The sequence below is a fragment of the Magnolia sinica genome, chromosome 1 (genome assembly GCF_029962835.1).
Source record: "Magnolia sinica isolate HGM2019 chromosome 1, MsV1, whole genome shotgun sequence".
Lineage (NCBI taxonomy): Eukaryota > Viridiplantae > Streptophyta > Magnoliopsida > Magnoliales > Magnoliaceae > Magnolia > Magnolia sinica.
In genome coordinates, this window is record NC_080573.1 from 9,026,167 (window position 1) to 9,042,572 (window position 16,406).

The window sequence follows — 16,406 nt, forward strand, 5'->3', positions numbered from 1 at the left end:
ACTACCTCTCATCCAAGCTGTTAGCCTTATTGTTTCCATCTCATTTCAGTTGTTTGTTCAGTTCAGTTTTACCAATAGCACAAACCACTGAAATGATGCCAGACCATGCACCACCCAAGCATCAAAAACTTCATCAATGGGAACATCTTCGCCATTTAATTTTTATCCTTTTTTCGTTGACTCACCGTTAAGTATACATTCTTTCTAAACCATCTAAGTGCTGGACTTTGATCGAATGTTAGGATTTTCCAATCTGTGAATCCAAAACCTTGGTGATGCATGGACCTTATGGATGGGCCCCATCATATCAACGGTTAACTTTAGATCCATGGACCATGGCCGCACTTGCACAACAGAAAGCCAAACCCTTGTGAACTCCAGCTGAGAACGTGAATATCGTCAAGTCATGCCTCAGATATGTGGTGGACCCTTTTTTTTTTTTTTTTTAAAGTGCGAAAGTGAATAATGGCAATTCCATAATTAAAAGTGTCAATGAGGACAGTTTTCAAATAATGATCTGTTTATCAGATTCGATGGTAGAAACCTAATTTCGCCGGTTGGTCAGTCGTAGATATTTAGATGGTCTTACACTCGGAAAGGTCAAACACCGAGACGACAAAGAACAAAGATAAAACAAGCCACGTCTTTCAACACATGTTTTACGACCGCGAGTCGGTCTCTCTTACCTGACGAGTAAGGTTGAGTGGGCCTAAGGTGCAGCATTCCGTACCATTGTTTTATGCGGAAGGTGCAGTGTTCCGTACCATTGATTCATTGACTCACATCGTGGGTGGCTAGGATCTCAAAAAAATCTCTATGGACCTTTTGTGGAAAAGGGTCCCAAAAAATCCCTAGGAATCCTTATTTGAGGGATTCTTTGGAAATGGGTCCACTGTCTTGGAAGAATCCCTAGCGTTGAGGACTAGGATATTGTCTCCTGGATTCAGGAAATTATTTTGAGCCCATGATCTTTCCCTGGCTAGAAAAGTGAAAAATTTTAAATTAAGTCATCTTCCGTGCAAGTGGCATATTAGTACACGTGAATTTAACCGACTACTATTTGGCTATCGAACATACTCTTTTGAACGGTCAATTTTAACAGCCTCAATTGATTAGGTCCCTTACAGAATGGTCAATAAGCGTGCACACACCCGATGATCGCTGTACGCATGCTATAAATAAATGGAAGCGGATTGGCTGGTGTACCACACACCAGCTATATAGCTGCTGTAGGTACGTGTCGTGCGAGGACGAGCACTGACGCTCCTCGAGCTCCAAGTTGTACGAACGGTTCAAAGGAGATCAAAGTTACATGGCCCCAGAGTGATGTATTTATTATATCTACACCGTTCATCTATTTTTAGAGATCATTTTAAAACATTATCTAAAAAATGAATCATATCCAAAAATTATGTGGACCACACCACAAATAGCGGCAAAGATAATGATTTTCACCCTTAAACAACTCATAGGGCCCACTATAATGTTTATTTTCCATCCAATCCGTTCATAAGTTCACAAAGACCTGAATTAAGGGAAAAACAAATTTCATATTGATCCAAAACTTCTGGGACCCCAAAAACGGTTTCAACGGTATATGTTCAATCCCCCACTGCTTTTTGCAGTGTGGTCCACTTGATAGTTATATCTGTCGTATTTTTCGTCTCAAGCCTTAAGACTAGCTCTCCAAATGGATGGACGGTTTGGATATAACACATACCTCATAATCAGACCCATGGAACTTGCTGGCATCAATACAGCAGCTATATAGCTGGTGTGAGGTACGCTAGCCCATCCGCTTCCATAGATATATACCTTCCGGGCGCGGATTAGCCTATGACAGATTGAGTAGCGAGACTAGCTACTGAACTGACGTCAGCAAGTTCCGTGGCCCCACCATGATGTATGTTTTGTATCCACACCTTCCATCCATTTGGAGATATCATTTTAGTGCAATATACAAAGAACGAATTAAATCCAAAGCTAAATCCAAAGCTTTAGTGGACCCAACACAGAAAACAGTGGGACAGTAATGCCCACCATTAAAAACTTCTAAAGGCCATAAAAGTTTTAAATCAAGCTGACATTTGTGTTCTCCCTTATTTTGTGTCTTTTTTAACTTTTGAGCAGGTTGAATTTCAAATAAACATTACGATGGGCCTTAGGATAGTTTCAACGGTGGGAATCACTCTCCCCACTGTTTTCTTTGGTGGGGTCCAGTACAGATTTTTATTTGCCTCATTCTTTGGCTCGTACCTTAAAATGATATGGATGGATGGTGTGGATATAACACATACATCATAGTGGGGCCCACAGAACTTGGTGATGTCACTTCAGTATCCAACTCGCTAAGTATCTAATCTGCGTCCATACCTTCCTCGCAGTTGTCCACATCGTTGGCTCCGCTTCGCATGGACTTGGATTTAGTAGGGACCTCTCCCCTACCGACGTGTACGCGGTTTGCACAGTGACTAACTCAATACACAAAAATCTGTAGGGCATACCATGATGTATGTTTCTCATCCACGCGGGCCATCCATTTTTCCAGCACATTATAGGGAATGAGCTTATCACAGCAAACAACGGTAATTGAGTGCTTATCATTGAAAACTTCCTGGGGCTACAAAAGTTTTGGATCAATCTCATATTTGTGTTCTCCCTTTATCCATGCCTATGTGACCATTAAATATGATGTAGGACATGGCGGAGATACATTCTAATATGGTTGGACCAAAAGAAGGCTAAATAGAAACTGAAGTAGATATTTGTGCTCAGTACTACATAGGGCATGGTGTAATTAGGACTTTAAAAACAAATATGGCATAATTGGATCAAGCAAGTCTGGTTTAAAGAGACTCAATCTCGACGGGGAGAAATTGCCATTTGAAGTGTGAACGGTAAATCATTCATAACTTTTGATCCGGGTATTGTTACGAGAGACGCACGACCTATCAATCTTTATTGTAATGGGCCATTTAGGGTCAATTGACCCGTATAGTAGGTCACGTTAGTCCTTTTACGAGAAAACACTTCATTCTAATTCAAAAGTGGGATTTTCAGAAAAAAAAAATCTATTTTTTGTAATTCCAATTTTGGAAAAATTTACTATTTTTAGTCATTTCCATTTTTATCATATTTTCTTATTTTTAGAGTTTTCGATTTTCATTTTTTTAAAGAAAATACTTCTCATCGTGTTAGGACTCTTCTAGTAAAGTCTATTTGGACTTTTAATTTTTGAAAATTAGTCTTTAAAAAAGTTTTATTAGAAATGGGATTTCTATTAGGATTAGAATTTTACCCTTTTTTTATAACTACGATTTAGGATTTTAATGTTTTTTTTTAATTAGTGGTGTAATTGAAAAATTAGATAGATTACACAATTATTGATTAATAAAATTTAGAATTTACTCTTTTTTTTTTTGCCCTCATGGATTGAAGAATAACCTTGTGGTAAAGTTTTTCATACTTGAGGTAGATGGTGATCTTCCACATCGCACCCTTTCCCTACATTAGTTGGTATTGGAGTGAGGCTTTTTCTTGACTCAATAACATCTAATGAAGGTTCGGACAACAATCCTATGGATGGCTCTGCTTTTTCAAATTAAATGTGGATGGCTCTGCTCCTCTCAAATCTAGGCCTTGTAGGAGGTGACGGTATTTGTAGAGATCATCTCGGTAATCTGATCTTCGCTTTTGTTTGCGGCTACGGGAAAATATCCAACAATTCGGTAGAATTACGGGCTGTTCTTGATGGAATAAAATTTTGTCTATCTCATGGCCTAACTAGAGTCCTTATTGAGTCCGACTCCAGTTGGGTGGTGTCATGTCTCATGATGAATTCCTTCCCATCCTGGAAATGGTCCTATTGGTTATCTAGGATCAAGTCACTTTCCTCTTGGGGAAATTTTCGGATAGCCCATGTTTTTAGAGAAACTAACAATCCGGCCGACGGTTTGGCCAAAATCGATAGCAAAACCTAGTCAAACAGGCTCTTCCAAGAACTCTTCTCCCTTCCTCAGTAGATAAAAGGCTAGGTTCTTCTGGATAAAACTGGTTTGGGCTACATTAGAGAGTATTCTAAAATCATCTCTGTATAGGATATGATAGGAAGTCCAGGCCTCGGTCCTGGTCCTTTGCCTGAATAGGCTTCCCTGTAAATTCTGCCGTGCAATGAATTTCATTTCAGTTAAAAAAATAAAAATAAATCTCATGGACAGTACTTTAGGGGATTATTCTTTGACAACAATGGCATTTGAGACAGGGTAGAAGGAGAATCTATGAGCCATGCAAGGATTGCAGGCAGTGATCAACCACATGACGAAAGCCTTATGATGGAAATTAGGCTTTATAAGAGTTTTACTAGAATTATTACTTCTATTTAGGTTAGAATTTTTCCATTTTTGGTTATTACGAATTAGGATTTTAGTTTTTATTTATTACCAGTCATGTAATTGAGAAATTAGATAGGCCATACAATTATTGATTAATAAAATTCTAAATTTACTTTTTTTTTTTTTTTTTCCTTTATGAATTCAAGGTTTCGCATACTTAAGGTAGATGGTGATCTTCCCGATCACTTTTCCATGCTCTTCCCCACATCATTATATGAATAGGTGAGATGACAAATAAACATCGCCGCAAGGTTTCAGCGGTGGACATCATTACATTTACACCCGGTGTTTCTTGTGTTGTTGTTCACTTGAGCTTTAGATATGCTTCAATTCTAATATCTTTATTTAATTTTGACTGCTATCATTTTCTTTTCAACGACTATACGATGGCTTGACGTACTAGCACAATGGATGACTCCCCATACAGAATCGCTGATTCACCATAGAAATCCCCACACAAGTCATAATGGGAGAGTTTGGCCATCCGTATACATGCACACATCCGCTGATCGCCATATGCAAGAGATAGATGTATCTTGCTCCAAAATGTCCACATCATTGGCTCTACTTTAGATATCGCACGTTAAAGCCTAACTTCTTAATGCAGAGGTTTTGATTAAATTTGGACCATTGACCTTAATTTATGGCTTGATTTCAACAATAATTGGTATGTTTCAGTCAAGTGTGCCGAGCTTGTTAGAGCCGGATGCAGCTTGAATTAAACCAAATGCCTATGATCTCAGACGCCAAAGTATGTTTGAGAGAATGAGTTCTATATAGATCGACCGTATGTTCAACCATAGATCATGAAACATTTGGCGATTTGTGAAGGAGATGGTTTATTCTTGTGATGAGTTCTTTTTTACCTTTTAGATAAAAGAACTTTCAATTATGGGAAAGATACTACTTACAATTCAATGGTGAGAATATAAATAGAAAGTATAGTAGGACAAAAATTGAAAGCTTTTTGGTTTATTTTTTAATGACTGCTTATAATCAAATTCAATAGATAGGAAAATTTGTTCGACGTCGCTCAATCTAGTGAGATAGTCGTGGTTCGAGATGGTTATTTGTTTGTTACTAAGTGAAAATCGAGTTTTGTGGGAAGATGGTTGTTAGGTATGGGATGGCTGTCTGTCATTGCTCAGTGAAAAATCAAACATTGTAGTGAGATAGCTGGTGGAGATTCAATCTTCTACAGTATGTTCAATGATCTGGTCGAGGTACAAGGCATGTAGTGAGAAAGTCGGCGGGGTTGACAATTTGATCAAGGATTTGGTGAGAATTAAGTATGTAGCAAGATAGTTAATGGTTCAACTGTTTGTTTGTCGCTTTTGTCAAAAAACCATGTTTGTTGCTGAGATGATCGATGAAATCACTTAACACGTAGTAGAAAATTCCCACAACTTTTCATTTGAGAGTAAGTGATCTTTCTAAAAATCTAGTAGTGCGATTGTGGGCATAGAGTGAAGTGGTAAGTAGTCTAATTAGTCCATACTTTTTATAGCATTGCATTGGCTAGAAGTGGAGTTATACCAAATTAAATTAAGGGCATTCATGAAGGACAAAAGGTAAGTACGTTGCACTGTAGAATAGAGCTGTATAGGGTTAGTGTGGACCTGGAGCTTTTTCGCTCTTGGCTTTATTTTTAGAATTGTGAGATGGTTATTGGCATATAAACTTAGAAATTACTTTTCATGATTTTTGCTTCAATTAATCAACCAATTAGCAAACGTGACCAATTACATTTTATAATCAGGATTGCTCTCCACATTCTTTACACAATCAACTAACTATCAAGTAAGTGTGGAAAATTACATTCTGTCATGTGTAATAAAGATAATCAGTGCCAACTAGCTATGCGATTTTGCACACTTTTTCAAGTCATTACTTAAACTATGGCCTTTCATATTCCACCACGTGTACTGTATCACAATTGCTCATGTGTCCCATGTTGATCGCCATATTGACTTTTCATGATCTTCCTCTTGTCGATCGTATCAGTTGCAAGCTGTCATCATGATCTCTTGTATAATAGTTCTTAAGTTTTGGATTTCTAACCATTTGATCCGGTGATGTCAGATCGAGTGTAAGCAAAAAAGCAGCATCATTCTTTAGTTAAACCAATTCACAATGGTCCTATAGTTTGGATGGTCCAATTAGAGAAATATATTTGTCATTTATACAGTGTCCCTATGCATGAGCATGGATATTGAACATAATTAATATGTCCTCGTATGCGGATGGGACCCACTAACATAGCGAAATCTCTCTTGAGGACTATTGATAAGGTTTTGTCTGACTTTGCTAAAAAGTAGTTGCTTACTTATTTATTTATTTGTGATTTTGGTAATGAAAATCCACTATTGTAGGCTTCATGTGTTTGGCCTTTCATTTTATGAATAATATCTCTACTTCAGGAAAAAAAGAAAAAAGAAAAAAAAAAGCTTCATATGTTTGGTTAATTACCTAATTTAATCAAATTTAGAAAATAAATTTACAAATTTGTATTCTTTTTCATAGAGCTTAGCCCTTGTTTTTTCAATCGTTTTTTCTACCAAGTTGTTAAAAGCACTTATAAAATGAAAAATCTCCCTCTCATGGGAAGGTTTGTCAATTCAAACCAGTACAGAACCATACAACTCTATGCATGTGCCATCACGACATATAGGTCCATGGTCAAATTTATCCACCAGTTGATCCACCCATGTTTTCCTTAAAATTAATCTAGTCCGCTCAAAAGGTGGACTCATATTAAAAAATAAGTGGATGTACTTCAGCCAAGTTTTTAGAGTCATTCATTTGTTTCACAGACTGTGGCCCACTTGGTTAGTAGGTTGATCTAATTCTTGGGCTACCGCATCAATATAGTGTTACTTTTTTAATAGATAGATTGGGTCTCAAACCTACGTTTCAAGATGGCAAGCATGTTGAGTCGACACAGCCATCTTGGATGGACGCAACATGCCTACAACCACCACCTGCCGCATTCTATCCCACCAGGATGGCTGTGTGACATCTACTCCCATTACAAGAAGAATGACTTTTTAGCGGCGCTAAAAAGTGCCGCTAAAAGCCAAAAAGTGCTGGCGCTACTTTTTCCAGCGTTAGGCAAGTGTCGATAAATGGGGTGTGTCCGTAAATATTTTGCCGGCGCTTGTATGAGCGCCGGCATTTGTATGCCATTTTCCGTTGTTCCGAACCAACGCTTTTGTTGGGCACTGGTATTTCTTACAGAAGCGCCAACATAGTAATGAAAGCGCCGCCAAAAGTCTATCCAAGCGCCGCTAAATGCTGGCTTCCTAGACACTTCAATCACGGTTCACGGTTAAGCGCTGGAAATGTCAATACAAGCGCCGGTAAAAGTTTTTGTACAGATTTAAAAAGCCCCAACACAGGCCATATATATATATATATATATATATATATATATATATATAATTAAATTGAAACCTGTATTTTTTTAAAATATTTGAAACATAAAAAATGTTGCAATACAATTAAAACTGAATATTAAACGAAATTTATATTACTTTACAATAAAAAAATATAATATTTACAAAAATAAATTGAAAATGGTCTTGAATAAATTTTTAAAAAATAAAAAAATAAAAAAAAAGGTATACTCCTAGCACGAGTGGCGTCAAAAGGCTGAAGTGCTTGTAGGCCTAAATTTAGGCACAATTGATTAAAATCCTGCACACAAGGAAAAAAAAAGTCAAAAAATAGCATTCCACAAAGATAGAATAAATAAATTAAAAAATAAGTCATTAATTATAAGGTTGAAACATGCTTTATTATCAATATACTTGAATGTAAGTCTCAAAGGTTTCATCTATAAGTACCAAGAAAGATTGCGTACACCGGTCTAATGAAGAAGACAATTAATATTAGATCATAATGGAGAGAGTAGAAAAGATGAAGAATATGGTATATAGAGCAAAGTCTCAAAAATCAGAAATCTAGAGCACCTTTGTTGGGTTTACATGTACAGATCCTCTTAAATTAGCGGAATGCACATGAAGACGGAGATTATTCTTAATATCGAAGAAAAGAGTAATTGGGGCTTGGATAGCTTGATTGACTCATCTATTATGAGAAAATCATTGAACGACTTCAAAAGTTAATGCTCAAAAAGCAACAAGATGGTGAAATGATCTACTATAAGTGCGGACACGACCATGGCTATCTAATGAACGGTTTAGTTATGAAAATTCCAAGCCCCTTTTGCATGCTCAGAGTTTGCAGCGGGGCTTATGGTTGATACTTCATCCAAAGTATGAGGCTATGCCGAGCTTATTACCTAAGGGGGGTTCAATGTTGAGATTTGTCACCCAACAATATCCTAGCAACCGAAATGGTTTGGCATTTGAGGCATTTCAAACCCCGGATCAGATAAAGACTCAATAGGTCCCCCCCTGAATGCCAACATGGATCCATGGGTTTAAATAGCAGTTTCTGACGACAATTTGCTAGAGGACTAGAACCATACAACTCACCCTGTATTACTTGGTTTTGATCCTGTTTTGGCATGGTGGCCCATTTCATTTAGGCACAATTGATTAAAATCCTGCACACAATGAAAAAGAAAAAGTAAAAAGAGAGAAGTAAAAAAGTAGCATTCAACAAATTGATGAATGGAAAATTCTGTGGGTATATATGTGACTGTGATAACTGACGATTAGAATACATGGCCTTATTTAAGTGAAGAATAAAGAGGATTAATGAGTTAGGCCTTAAATATTGACCTGAAAAGTTTGGAGGAAAAAGTAAAAGCTACAGCCATGCTTGCATTAATCATGAAAATAATTTTTCAGCATACCTCAGATAATGAACCTCTTCATCCTTCAGCAAGAAGTGTAATTCGCCCTGCAGCATTACTTCACAAGTTCAATTTACTTCAGCTTAAAGGGCCACTAAAAGATCCGCATATAGAATAAATAAACAACAGAGAATGTGATGGCTATCTAGAGCCACCAAAATTGGAACTTCAAGGTTGCAGCCAACTTGGCAAATTTGCGGCTGCACAAGCTGGTGCCGACCATCAAGACGACCATATATCACCAAATTTGAGGCTACACAAGGACATCTAAATAAAACATGCTAGATGCTATGAGGATAATTGATTTGTCATAGCAAAAGTATATGGTAAGGCCAAAAAAGCATGATTTGTCAGAGTACCAATCAAGGCTTTGCAGGTTTATACAATTTATTAAATTGCAGAATTTACCCGCCTGTAGCTAAAAGATATATAAATAGCAAAAGATTGTTTTTCCCTTTAAATAAGTAAGATAAATACTTAATACTCAGTGGTTGATCGGCTTCACTCTGACTTCAACTTAAAGTGGGTGTCACACAATTGCCATTTGCCACATTTTCCAACTAGCGCCTGATAACACAAGTTTGAAACACATGATGTTCATTTATCCAAACTTCTACAATTGGCATCTCAGAATTTTCAAATTTTCCAATTTAACTAATTAACACAATTCACTAGTTCAGCTACAATTTTACAAAATTCATTTCACACATTTCCAAAGAGGTTATTAGGCATCACAAAAAGAGAATAGAAAAAAAAGAAAAGAAAAAAGAAGAAGCATCTGCACGATACAAAGTAATGTATGGCCCCAAGGCACAGGGCATCTCTTTCTCGAATTTGCATATGTGCTCTCTTTTTTTTTCTTTTTTTTTTTTAAAATCTGATGAGTGAATCATATATGCCCCATTGTTGGGCAGTGTATCTCAGCTTACTAAACATCCATTCTCAAAGGCAAACAACAATGTCAGGAACATAGAGAAAGAAGCCCTAGCAGTTACATTGTCTAAGGCTATTTTGACAGATGCATCAAAACATCAATACACAACACTTGTTTAAGCTCAACAGGATAGTTGACTTGATAGGCAATCATGTGGATGGATCATATCTCAAAAAATCATGTCCAATTTACCCTGCACATTTCTACTTTTTTCTTCTTCCTCTTTTTTTTTTTTCTTCTGATAAATGAGTATGTGTTGAAAAAAAAAACAAGAAAAAGCCTCTACATGTTCAACAACTCAAAATGGTCGCTTATCTTTTAAAGTGTCAAACACAACAGTCAACAGATATATATATATATATATATATATATATATATATATAAGGGAATGAGTTCCCAATGGAAGGAGCTCAGTTATGCGCTCAACCATACATACCATGGCAATAACATTTGTTTCTCATCCAACATGGGCAAAAAAAGAAAAAAGTTTAGCCTAGAGGTAATACTCCAAAACTCATTGTACGCATGTGTTACATACCCACAACTATAATTCACTGAAGCCATACTGTTTCTCAAATGGCCTTCAATAATAACCTTGTGAGAGACCTCAATGTTGGCAGTTTTTCACCCAAGACACAAAAATAAGTCCTAACTATGCTACGAAATCAGGACATCCATAAACAAATTGTCTGATAAAGTTTAAATGCTTAAGGTATTGCATATTTGAAATTTTAGTGTTAGTCAGCTCCCAAAATCAGATTGTTCATTAACCAATCTTAAACTGACTTATAAGACACGCCATCACCAAGCAATCATTCCCAAAATCAGATCATTCAAATAATCATACTGATAGTGGACGCTTCTTTGCTAGAATATGACCATTATTTACATATAAAACAGAGTCGAAGGTGAAAAGTGATAGTAGAGATTAAGTTTTTATTTTTTTATTTTTTTGAGATCATCAGCTTGAATTTCATTCCATGAGAAAATATACGTCCTTTCAGGAGGGTCCCAACAAAAAGGATCGGACCACTCCCATCATATAACTTAAACTGCACAAAATTTGCCAAAGAAGGAAAAGAAATGAAAACAGGGAATAAACTGTTGCTACAGGTACTATTCCCTAATTGTCCCAATAACAATATTACTAGTGGTAATCAGACGACGCAAAAGCCTCGGAAGCGTAGTACAAGAGTTATACAGCTTATTTGGGCATCCCTCACTAGCCATCCTGGCTAAAGCATCCGCTACTGAATTTCCCTCTCGATAAATGTGGCTAAAATTGAGGTTTAAAGATCGCCAATAAAACTGAATTTCACCTAGGTTGTACCAAATGTTCGACGAACTGGGGCTGCAGGGGTCATTAATCGAATTTGCGATGGTCTTTGAATCAGTCTCCACCAAAATGTTGGATAGGCCCAAGTTGGCGCATATCCTAATTCCATCTAACATGGCTCGGGCCTCAGCAGTTGTGTTTGTAGATCGACCATAGTTTCTATGAAAGGCAAAGATGATATTGCCATGGTGATCGCTGCAGATTCCCTTGACCATTTAACATTGATGAATTTTCTGGCTGGAGAAGACTAAGCTTTGTTTATCCTGAGGGCTTGAAGAGTGATGAGGTCCGTCATGGAGTTCCTATTCGGGACCGAGATGGTTGAGCCGAGTTCATTCAACTAACGGTACACCTTGAAAAGGATGTGAGTAGAGCACATTGCATTACCTTCAAATCGAGCCTGATTTCTGCTGATCCATATCTCCCATATTATGATACTTGGGGCAAGACTAATTAGATAAGAAGTTCTGGTTTTCTTACTAGCTTTGGTTGTCCAGAGTTGGATGCGTTGAAATATTGTATTATTAGGAGAATTGGCAATACCAAAAAGCCGGCTGAAGTGACTCCAGATCTGAGTTGCAATCTCACCCTGACTGAATAGGTGGTTATGTGTTTCCATGTTACCAGGTGTCGAGGATGGAATGAAGGATAGTGGAAGCTAGGTTGGTGCCTGTGCCGTTTGGGGGTAAGCAAGCCTCATGTAATCCTAGTACAGTGATAGATTTTATTTAAGATGGAACAATTTTTCTTCAAGCAATATGTTGTACAAAACAGAGTTCAGAGTTCTACTTCTAAAGTCCTAATAATGTCTAGTAATCACAGAGAAAACAATTCCCATCTGCCCACAAAATTGCCATTCAACTCAACTCAAACTTGCAATTAAAAAACGCATCTGTGTATATACTTGAAAATGCATGTACTTCAAAAGAAGACCACATGGAAAATGTCCTACATATCCACTAGCAGGTCTCCCTTAATGTCCCCATTAGAACTCAGATGTAGAACCCCCTCATTCGATGGAAAAATGACTAGTGTTAGTCTGGGGGGCTTAAAAGAGGAATGATCCATGGGCTACATAAGACCAATGATCCAGATCACCAAACCATGATCAACAATACATGATAACAACACTCAAGAAAACAAATAGCTTCCTTACAAAGCAACTCTGCTTGATTATATTGACAAACCAAACCGATGCCTTATACATCTTTTGGGGATGGCACTCGGGAAAAAAAAGGATCAATAAAACAGAGTCCAAAAACAAACAGCAACTTAGAGATCTTTATCAAAGAGTCCTATCAATGTAATTTTAGATAATATGAGTAAGAAATAGCTAAAATTACCTTATGACTAGATGTGGTCGTAGATAATCCGCTAATTGCTCGAGAGAAAACCCCAGATCTGCATAAAAAATCTGTTGTAGCTTGAGAGAAAAATGCAAATCTTTTCTGGAAAGATTGGGAAGGAAAAATGAACCCAGATCTGGTCTATAAAAGATAGATAGATAGATAGATAGAGAGAGAGAGAGAGAGAGAGAGAGAGAGAGAGACAAACCCTAGAGGAGCAGAGGTGGATTGAGAAAGGGGAAACAAAGAGAGATGGTCGATTGAGAGAGGGATAGGGAGAACCCGACAACAAAGACTTTCAGAAGTAAACCATCAGATTTGATGAAATCAACATCAAATCGAATTAAAAAAGAAAGAAAAAATCCTCATAAGTTGTAAGCTTTTGTGTATCATTTCTATTTGATTCGGTCCATTATGACACACACTTGGTTAGTGGCTATGGAATTAGTTTTGTAGTCTAGATAAATGCCATTTCTATAAAATGTGAAATTTCAAGCATATTAAGATAATTTCCAAAAAGCAGACACCATATCACAAAAGCCATACCTGGTCTGCCACTGCATATAAAATTGCAATGATGCATCGAAGACAGTAGCAAACAACAATACCAATGACACACGCCAGAGCAACACAAAAAACAACAAAGAACACATCAAATGCCAGAAAAACTATATGGAGCCGGTAAAACAAAAGCATGGAGGTATTGGTTAATAAGTATCAAGTGTGAGCATGTGCTTCAAGCCCAAACCACAACAAAAGTAAGTTGCATATACCAGTAAAGTTGAGGTGCATCACGGGTCAAAGTTTGGCCACCAGGGGATACCTAATAGAATCCAATGATCCACCATAAGAATGAAAACATTGTATTTGCAGACTCCAGATGCTTTGCAACACTGGCAAAAGAATGATGGTGAGCAGATACAGTAAGTTAGGCAAGTATTATAAATAGGGTTGGTACCTCCCACTTAATCAAGGTATTCAAAAATGGTTACATAACGTCTGTTACGTAACAGTAACAGTGGGAACCATTAGGCGTTATGGGGCTTTAACAACAGTTAAGGAAAAGATGGCCCGTAATGGCCTTATGGGCCAATACAATTTATTCATTTATTTTTAAAAAGGCAGTAATGGCCATTATGGCTATATCTTAATCATTATTGAATGCCTTGCACTTGACATGAAGTTAAGCAGATCAAAACGCATTGCCAAAATGGCACAAGCCACAATCGTTGCCAAAGTAATATTAAAAATAAGGTGCAAATAAAATTGAAACATTATGCATCAGAACTTCAAAACATGTCTCATGTTACCATTTGGGGTTCTTAGTTTCTTCAATTGATGTAAGGTCCTCCCCACTAATATGGAGAACTCTACCGATTTAAGGAAAAATGGTATCCAGCTTAATACAGTTTCCATCTTCCACTACCCCAAAAGCCAAGCAGGTTTATTCCACTTAAGGCCCTAAACAAATCCTGATTTAGGATGAATTTGGGCAGGCCCTAAATCTGCACAAATAAAAAATAAATTTTAGTCAGCGCTCATTGAATTTTTGAAGTTCTCCACTCTCACTGAATTGCTTAAAGTATGAAACCATATGCTTTTGAAAATCATCTACCTGAAGTTTTACCATCGCCCAGTAAATTTTTTCAGTACTCTCAAATATGATGTGTTAGCTAACTTAGAAGAGAAGAAATCTAAGACTATCACTACCGTTTTTAGTTTAGCACTGTTTTGATAATAGGGTGACTCAAGGTTTATGTATATGGGGAAGGAGAAAAACCCATATTCCATATGCCATTTCTTAGAGGAATTTATGCATCCAAGGGATGGTTTATGAAACTGATGGAGGGAAACAAGCAGTTTGTTGTGAATCAACCCTGGAAAGCCCACCTGTTTTATTTGCCTTTTAGTTCATGTATTCTACGGACTATCTTGCATAAACTTGAATTGCATAGTCGGAAGAACCTGATATAATATTTGAAGGACTATGTGGATGAGATTGCTGCAAAATATCCTTTTTGGAACAGAACTGGTGGCGTAGATCACTTTCTCGTTGCTTGCCATGATTAGGTATGCTTCCTTGCCTTTTGGAAATAATTTGCAAGAGTAGTTTGTAAATTTCAGCATCTAAAGTAGTCCTTTTTAATCACTACATATGCATTTATATGTACCTGGAATGGCAAGTGGCATGGATATTAAGAGCCGGTGATTATCCATTCTGTTGTGGATTTTGAGTAGTGTGGAAAACAGAACCTCATTATGTGGACACTAGTTTCCACCTATTCAGCCCAAATTAATATTGAAGATGGATCTTTGTTCAGCCCACACCATGTATAAGGCAGCTCATGTTTGCATCCATGTGCTAGCATGGTACATTGGTAAGCGAACCTATCCATTCATCAGAGGGTTTCCACCATTTAGATGCTCTTGTAAGAATAAGGTCATTCCACCACTTGGTACGGTTTATTTATAACATTATTAGATCCATGTGATGGAGAACTTGGATAATATTGTACATGTTGGCCACACTGGCACATGTGGTGGCATGTAGGTAGCATTCCTTGTGTGTGGGCTCAGCGAAGCTCTTAAAAATGTTTCATGTTAGACTTGAAGCAGTCTGGAAATTTGTTTGAGCAAAAAAGATAACAAGTGGTAAATACCTACACATGAATGAAGGCCAGGAAACTAAATACCTACAACTGGCTATACACTAACCTACCATACAACACTCTCTGTCTACTCAAAATACCCTCACCTAAACAATCAGTACCATGCAACAGGTAACCCATAGTTTAGGCCACATGGCACAAAAACCAGACAAAAAATTCAACACATGAGCTGCATATACGGACTCAATTGACAATACAACAAGTTTGGGCCATTTGGCATTTAATCGAGCATGTAAGGTGCCAAAGCATAACATAACCAAAATTTAAAAATAGATAGATGAAAACTTCACAGATTCAATCATTTGCACCTCGTTTTATAACCTACAATCATAGACAAAATATAGAAAAAAAAATAAATCGATCTAATAGATGGATGATAGATATATACAGAGAGATGACCTGTAGATCTTTGGGGAGATATTCGTGCTTTATGGAGAGATCCATTGAATGCTTGAGATGGAAGTGGCTAAGGCTTCCTTGATGTCCATATCATACATCGGATTGCAGAGATCCTCGTATCTCATCCTTAGACATGTTAAAAGAGAGATAGAGATTAAAAACCCCTAAGAAAGAGAGAGAGAGAGAGAGAGAGAGAGAGAGAGAGAGAGAGTCGGGACGGAGAAAGAGTTAGAGAGAGAGCGTCGGGAGGGCAGAAAAGAGGGCTAGGGCTTTTGGTCCATCTTTATACCCGATCGCTAACCGACGCCCCTTTTCAATTAGCGCCGGTAAATTGACCACGCACATCATCAGCTAAGCGTGCTTTTGTTGTAGTGTCCGTTCATTGGTTTTTCCATATCATATTAAAATATAACTCCAAAATAAGGTAGATCCAAGACTTAAGTGGGCCACATCATAGAAATTAAATAGTGTGGATTCAACGCTCACCACTGAAACCTTTGGGGGGAAGT

The 16,406-nt window shown here is 37.4% G+C and overlaps 1 long non-coding RNA gene across 1 annotated transcript; it reads right to left on the reverse strand.

Annotated features, from left to right (window-relative positions):
• Positions 1 to 12,864: 12,864 nt before the first annotated feature.
• On the reverse strand, positions 12,865 to 16,117 carry LOC131238928 (uncharacterized). Its single transcript, XR_009168053.1, has 4 exons — positions 15,898 to 16,117; positions 14,140 to 14,334; positions 13,603 to 13,722; positions 12,865 to 13,386 (listed from the first exon to the last, which is right to left on the reverse strand). It is a non-coding gene; the product is annotated as an uncharacterized LOC131238928 (long non-coding RNA).
• Between the last annotated feature and the right edge of the window lie 289 nt (positions 16,118 to 16,406).